We start from the raw sequence: 7898 nt of genomic DNA, 5'->3' as shown, positions 1-7898 counted from the left end.
TTAAGTAAAAATGCAATGATAATGAGGTGGTTCACTATTATCCAATAAACGGCAGGGCAAATTTAAAAGATAAGTTTAACTTGAAATAAAGTTAATATTTGTTCTTTTGTCAGCTTGTGCCTGTCGGTTCATGATTTTATAATATTATTCCGTCAATAGTCAGTCAACAATGCATTGAGGTATGCAGTAAATTCTGGATATAAACCACCGGTTAATGGATTTCTTAAAAGTTAACAAAATTAGTTAAGTCCCAGAAGCAATATACAGAAAAATTTCCGGTTTATGTATTGTCCGTTTGAAGAACTTTTAACGTTGTATGATTTTGTTTTTTGCTTATGAACCCGCAAAGGTTCACTAAGCAAGTTTTTCGTGTGAGCTACAAACTGCCACTAACAAGCATTTTCAGCAGTAAATCTGTACGTAAGTGTGTATTAATCCTTATAACTACTAAACTCGATTGCGTCAAGTGTCCAACAAAGTTTAAACTTGCCTCGTTGCCTAAAATCAGTGAACATTGATTCAGCAAGTATTTATTTGCTCGATGTTAGCAATTTTAAAATATTTTAATTTGCAATTCAATTCATGAAAGTTAAAAACAGTTAACTTTAGAGAAGTGAACAATACAAACAATAAAGCTTTTTCTACATTTTTTTTTTAATTTCTAAATCTTCTCTCAATTTTAGTTGTTATTCTATGTGGGAAGATTTTGTATTGAATTCCAATCTTAAGTTAGGTTACTTAAGTGGACTTCAGATTTAAAACTATTACTCTACTTTTGGAATAGCAACAAAATTTGACTTTGGCTATTACAAACAACATGAAAAGTTTCTTAATAACGACGAAACTCGAGCTGGTTGCTATTCCAAATTTGAAAAAATATAAATTTATGAAACAAATTAATTACTAAACTCGAATTAGGCAGAAATTTTAAATCTGAATACTATTACTGCATAATTTCGAATAACATCCTAATTTTGTTTAAGAAAATTTTAGAAAAATGTTGAAATGTTCTAAAATCATGAAAACAGAATATTGATTTAATTGATAGTTTTTTAGGTATAAAATATTAATTTTTTGAAATACAAAGCAAGAAAACATAAAACACATTTTTGAATGGTGGTGTATAACTAAACTTTGCCTTAACTCGACTTGAGCCGTTATTTCTTGTGAGCAAAGAAATATCTGAATTACCAGAAACAAATAAAACCATTCGGCTACGGCGTCCGTCAAACGAAGCAAGATACTAAGCAAATTGATGACAAATATTATTTGACCAAGAGTAATCAATTAAAAAATAAAAAAAAAATAAATAATTGGCGCGTACACTTCCGTTAGGTGTTTGGCCGAGCTCCTCCTCCCATTTGTGGTGTGCGTGTCTTGATGTTGTTCCACAAATGGAGGGACCTACAGTTTCAAGCCGACTCCGAACGGCAGATATTTTTATGAGGAGCTTTTTCATGGCAGAAATACACTCGGAGGTTTGCCATTGCCTGCCGAGGGGCGACCGCTATTAGAAAAATGTTTTTATTAATTTTGCCTTCACCGAGATTCGAACTAACGACCTCTCGGTGAATTCCGAATGGTAATCACGCACCAACCCATTCGGCTACGGCGGCCGCCCTATTAAAATCAATTGCCCTATTAAAATAATATATAACATTTTTTTATTTAATTTGTAATGAAATTACATTCATATAAATTTATCTGTATTAATTATAAACAAAAATGAACTAAGTATAAAAAAACTTCACATTTTGCTCACGAAATGTCTAGTAGTCCACGATCGAGGTTTAGAAATAAAAAGTATTTTCAAACACAATTTTACCAAAATGAGGAAAGGAAAATTAACAAAAAATTTTGTTCAGATTAAAAAAAAAATAATCTGATTATAATAAATGAAGTTTTAATCAATATTATTAGAGGCTAACTAAAAAATATACTGAAAAACGTTGGATTATATTTTAAAGAATTGACGAATGCATTACAGAAGACAGTAGAAATATTAAAACTATGTAGGCTGTGAAATTAGCGGTGCCATTTTGAGCGGGTAAAAATAGCTTTAGCCATCTAGCGAGCTTAATGCATGGCACCGAAAGGTCTGATTAAAAATTGTTACTCCTCAACTCCTCGTAAAAATAACTAGCTCTTAAAGTCCCTACAGTTATGTTTTTAAATGATTTGGTTAAGTTCGCAGCTGTAACTTTCAAACCATTTTCCTATTCCAACAACATCGATATACCATTTCACCTTTGCTGTGTAGCATTTTCCTTTTCTCCAGCCTTCTCTAAATTTTTGAAAAATTAGTATATCTATCCCATGGTGAAAATATTTCAAACCTAAGCTCTTTAGCAGTCCGTTATTCGACTATGAGCGAATTTGACAGAATCAGCTGATGGTCTGACGTCACTTGAGGTGTGTTTACAAAAGAACTGAGATTGTGTTAGTGATATATGAAAAAATCAACCACAGACACTGCGTTGCCATCTGAACAACGACTGATTGGACGAATGTGTGAAATGATTGTGCAGAATTCGGCTGCCGAATCCCCAAGTGATGTGACAGCCAAAGTGTCCTTCACAATTTTCTTTTTCTCTATAGCAAACTTGGTAATTTATCATCCTTGCAGCAGAGTATCTGCACCCTTTCTTTCAGGCTCTAGTCTGAAATTGAAAACGCTCTTTTTTGGAATTTTGGGTGTTGAGTGCCTGAAATAGCTTACTTTCCCACATCTGGGGCATACTTTTTAAAATCCATATTTATTGCTTTCGTGCGTTCTTTTCGTTTTTCTCCGAATTGAAGATTTACTTACGGAAATTTCATCAGTGTGAAGTCAAGATAAATACAGTCTTTTATGATAAGCTGGCATCTAACTAATGCAGTTACTAATTTTTGAGTAAAACAATCTTTCTCACTCAACGGGTGCAAGATTTTATGCCCTTGATACAGAATGATACAGAAAATCTGACAGAAATAGAAGAAGAAACCGATTCTGTTTGATCTGGAATCTCTTGATCATTCCGTTTACTATCTAGTCCAAGTGAGCAACCAGACCTTCTTTGATGTTTTAAGAACAGTTTACTTTTATCTTTTTGCGCCGTGTCGAAAGCTTTTTAGGTTATATTTAAGTAATAATTCATTAATTTTGTTTAGGGACATAAAGAAAATATTTCTTGGGAGATAAATTATTGGCTCCGATCGAAAAGAAAAATAAGAAGAATGTCAGGGAAAGTACCTCCAGTGGCTTAAAATTTCGAAAAGTTAAATTATGCAGACTACAGTTACATGCAATTCTAACTTCAAATTTAATTATTATTTATACATATGCAAATTTGTTTACACTGTGGGGGACCATTTGCCATTCGGACCATTTGCACAACTTGATTCAAAGTTTTCGGGATGCTATACACCACACTATTTGGACTTACATACACATGCATATGTACTAAATATGCTAATATCTACTATATATCGGTAATTGTCTGCAAAAGTGTAATAATCCACAAAAAACAAGTACCAACTCCTGTTTTAAGTTGTATGAAAACTTCATGATGATGCATCAGATATCATAAGGAACCTCACTAGAATAAAATATTTCTTTACTTCTAGTAAGTTGAAAACTTTGAAACTTTTACTTGGATTATGACCTTCTTGCAGTAAATGAGCGATACGCAAGCACACCTCGCACCTACAAATACAAGAGCTCGTACACAATTAGATACAAATTCGCTCTGAATGGTGGTTGATTGCTTAGTATATAACTTAAAACTAACAACAATTTGATAATCGGATCTTAACATATACGTACATATATATATTTACATATATACACATGGTTTATTACCGTTATTTGAGCAAAACAATAATTTAGAGATTCTTACTAAATTTTGATATTTAAACACACACTCCCTTAAATAATTATAGCACAAAGACTTATGGACAAGTTTGGACAATTTATGTACAAAAACCGTAAGAATCCAGCTCTCAATATAAATTACTAGAAAAATTTCAAATACGTAGTTTTTCAGCAGATTGAATTTTGGTACATGTAATAAAATGAAGTTTCAAGTAGCTTGAAAATCGTGCTAATTTTTTTAAATTTTTGCTTATTGGCGGTCTTACGCATTTCCCTCTTATAACAAATGCTCAGCATTATACTATATTTTATATTACATAATATATTATATTTCCATAAAAATTATTAAAATTAAATAAGAAACAAATAAATTGTCGAAACTTAGCAATAAATCTCTGCGCCACAGTTATTTAACGCAGTGTACTGTAACTCACACCTGGACCAATATCCACATGAATTTTTCGTCCACAAGCGAGAGTTATTTAACTTTTTCTATGTAGTTAATAGCTTCACACTCATTATACACATACGAGTATGTTTAGATGTGTATATAGCTGTAGTGATAGAAGTGAACAATCCTCCCAACTTAATTTGATTTTTATGTATTGGGTGCCTATTTTCAAATTAGCTCCATGTTTTTTTGTTGGATTATAAAATTGGCTACTAAGATCATGCGAAGCCATCTGATTTCTTTTTTTGGTGTTATTTTTCTTGTTTCAAAAGAAAGACAAATGCTTATAACTCAAGAAGATTTCGTGAGGAAATTGAATTAACCGACTCAAGAAAAACAACAAAACTGTTAAAATAAAAACATGTTTTTTTTCAAATTTCAAAATAGGAGGCCTCAATTGGACACCCTCAATCTATGTATGTATTGTGCATTAGGGTGGAGTACATTTTTTTGTATCTTTCGGCAGACCTACTGACCTACAGACCTAAATTATTATTTGGCCCATCGTACGTTAAGAGGTGACGAGCTTGTATTGCGTGTGAGAAGTTGTGCCTGATTTATTATTTGTTTTTAGTGTTATTTTATTTCAGTAAAAACAAGTTGCAAACATAAAACGTAAAATCTTAGATATACGAAGTTTATTAATAGCTGTGAAAAATTGCATTCATTTTTCCAAATTTGCTTAGGGAGGGGCAACTGAAAACGTTATCCTATGAATGTAATAGCTTCTAATTTTTATTAACGCTCTTATAAAGGCAGCATTTCATGGATACATCATTACAAAAACAAAAAATAAATTTAAGAAAATGCCCACATACTATCGCTCCTCCTTAATGTACATACCTATATGACAACGTGGTACAAACAAAAAGAAATGGCAAAAAGTGGTGTGATAACATTTTATTATTCTTCTTAACGAAACCTAAATATGTGCATACCTTCAGGAAGGTATTACAAAACACACGCTAAGCTCTAAGCCGTTTTAACTCCAACAACTTTGTTCGGGTTTCTTGCTGGAAAATCACACTGTATAAAATATTAAACGCTGCTAGTGCCAACAGATATGGCAAGCCCTGGGAGCATACTGTGCGTGGACAGTACTTTTCAAAAGTTCAAACTCTGCCACAGGACTAATTTTCTTTAACTATTTTTTTGATTAACGCCTTGCGATAGTCAATACTTTTCTTTAGTAACTTTGAAATTCAATGGCGAGAGTGTGATCGAACATTTATGTAGAAGTAAATAGAAAGTTGCATCTAGGCCAAAATCGCGTAAGCGGTTATCGCGCCAATCAACAAGAAGAAAGTATTATACTAAACATTTTACTCCATTTAGCTTGTCTCAAATATAAAATGTTAACAATAATAATTACATAATTTAATAACAAATGGCACCGTTACAACTTAGTCAGAGTTACAACTACGTGCCACAGTGAGAGACGGAATCGTACCATTATGCACATCACTACTAAGTTCTGTAGAAATCATATCAAAAAATTTGAAAACACTCAGTAACTAAATGTCTGGTTGTGGAAAAATATTATCATGAAATATATTTTTAATATTTTAGCCAGACCATTTTTAATATTCGACATAAACATGGCAACATTTTTCCGCCACAATAATTGAATGTTTTGACATCACTTCCCGGAATAAGAAAAAGCTTGCAGTACCAGTCTACACATTTTCCAACCGTATTTCAGAAAAACGCAAATTGGTTTCAAAAAATCACGAATGTACGAGGGGTGCCTTTTATATTTCGGGATTTGGCAACCCTGGTGTCGCAATCTGGCAACTGACAGCTGTATCGCAAAGTTTGACATTTTTTGGCTTTTACGTACTCAGAACGTTTTGAAATACCAGCGCTATTTGTGTTGTTTACAGTAACTTAAAAGATTCATCTCGGTCCAAAAATGGAATTAAATCGTGAACATTTTCGTGCGATTATTTTTTACAACTTTCGACGTGGATTAACTCAGCAAGATTGCATTGATGAACTTAATTCATTTTTTGGCGATGAAGCTCCATCAAGGACCAGTGTTTATCGATGGTATGGTGAATTCAATCGTGGTCGTAGTTCACTCCAAGACGAATTTCGTGAAGGTCGTCCAAAATCAGTTGTTGTTCCGAAAACCATTGATGCTGTGCGCGAACTGATATTGCAAGATCGTCATGTGACCTCTCGTGAGATTGAAACAACCTTAGGCATTAGTGGGACCAGCATACATTCAATATTGCATAAACATTTGACTGTCAAATAAAATTTGTTCGCGTTGGATCCCACACAATTTGTCAATCGCTCAAAAAAAGGCTCGTGCCGATTGGTCGAAGGAAAAGATCAAAAAATACGATCGCGGGGCTTCGAAACACGTCTATGACATCGTAACAGGTGATGAATCATGGATTTACGCGTATGAGCCCGAAAGTAAACAGCAGTCGACTGTATGGGTGTTTCAAGATGAGCCAAATCCAACAAAAGTTGTTCGCGAACGAAGCACTTCCGAGCAAATGGTCGCCTGTTTTTTCGGAAAAACTGGACATGTCGCAACCGTACCACTAGGACAACGCAGAACAATAAATTCTGAGTGGTACACAACCATTTGTTTGCCAGTTGTCTTCCAAGAAATTAGGAAAACCAATCGCCAAAGACGGATCACTCTTCACCAGGACAATGCGAGCTCTCACACATCGGCTCAAACAACTGCATTTTTGAGCACCCAAAACATCGAATTAATGGGTCATCCGCCGTTTAGTCCTGACTTGGCACCGAATGACTTCTTTTTATTCCCGTACGTAAAAAACAAACTGAGAGATCAACGTTTTTCGACACCTGAAGAAGCGGTTGCGGCATTCAGAATGCATGTTTTGGAGGTACCTCATTCAGAGTGACAAAAGTGGTTCGACAAGTGGTTCAAACGCATGCAAAAGTGTATAGATCTTCATGGAGAATATTTTGAAAAACAATAAAGTGATTTTCGATTATTAAAATGTGTTTTTGTTCTCTAATCCCGACATATAAAAGGCACTCCTCGTATGTATGTACCTATTTAAAAAATCTGTGCGTTTGTAATATAGTTTAAATAAAAATCACAAATTCAGGCGTGGAAGGCTCTGGAAAATATTTATATCTACATATATTTGCTAACACTTCTTAGTAATTGGTTTGGTGCAACACTTAGTTAATTAAAAAAATGTAATGTAAAAAATTTAACTGTAAGATAACTGTACAGGACTAATTGCGCAGGCAATCAGTAATGCGTTTGCATCCATGTGGACACTTATTACACTCGCACGGTATGCGGCTATGATTTTTTGTATGGAAGTAGGTTGTGACTCTAAAACATTTATTCTCCAAAATGGAAATGGAATACCGCAAGGAAATTCCAAGATCAACTGCAGCAAATTATAATATTTGCACTATTTTCACTTTAAAAAGCGTCCACCATATGCCAGCAACAAAGCACACGCTGGAAAGTAAACAAAATAGGACAGAGTTGGGTACAAGTTTAAGTGCTCATATGCCAAAGGCAGACAAATCGTCTACACTGGGATACATATATACAGGTAGTAGATGAAATTTAATAGAAATTTATTA

Source organism: Anastrepha ludens, chromosome 2 (assembly GCF_028408465.1).
Source record: "Anastrepha ludens isolate Willacy chromosome 2, idAnaLude1.1, whole genome shotgun sequence".
Taxonomy (NCBI): domain Eukaryota; kingdom Metazoa; phylum Arthropoda; class Insecta; order Diptera; family Tephritidae; genus Anastrepha; species Anastrepha ludens.
This window is presented reverse-complemented; position numbering follows the sequence as displayed.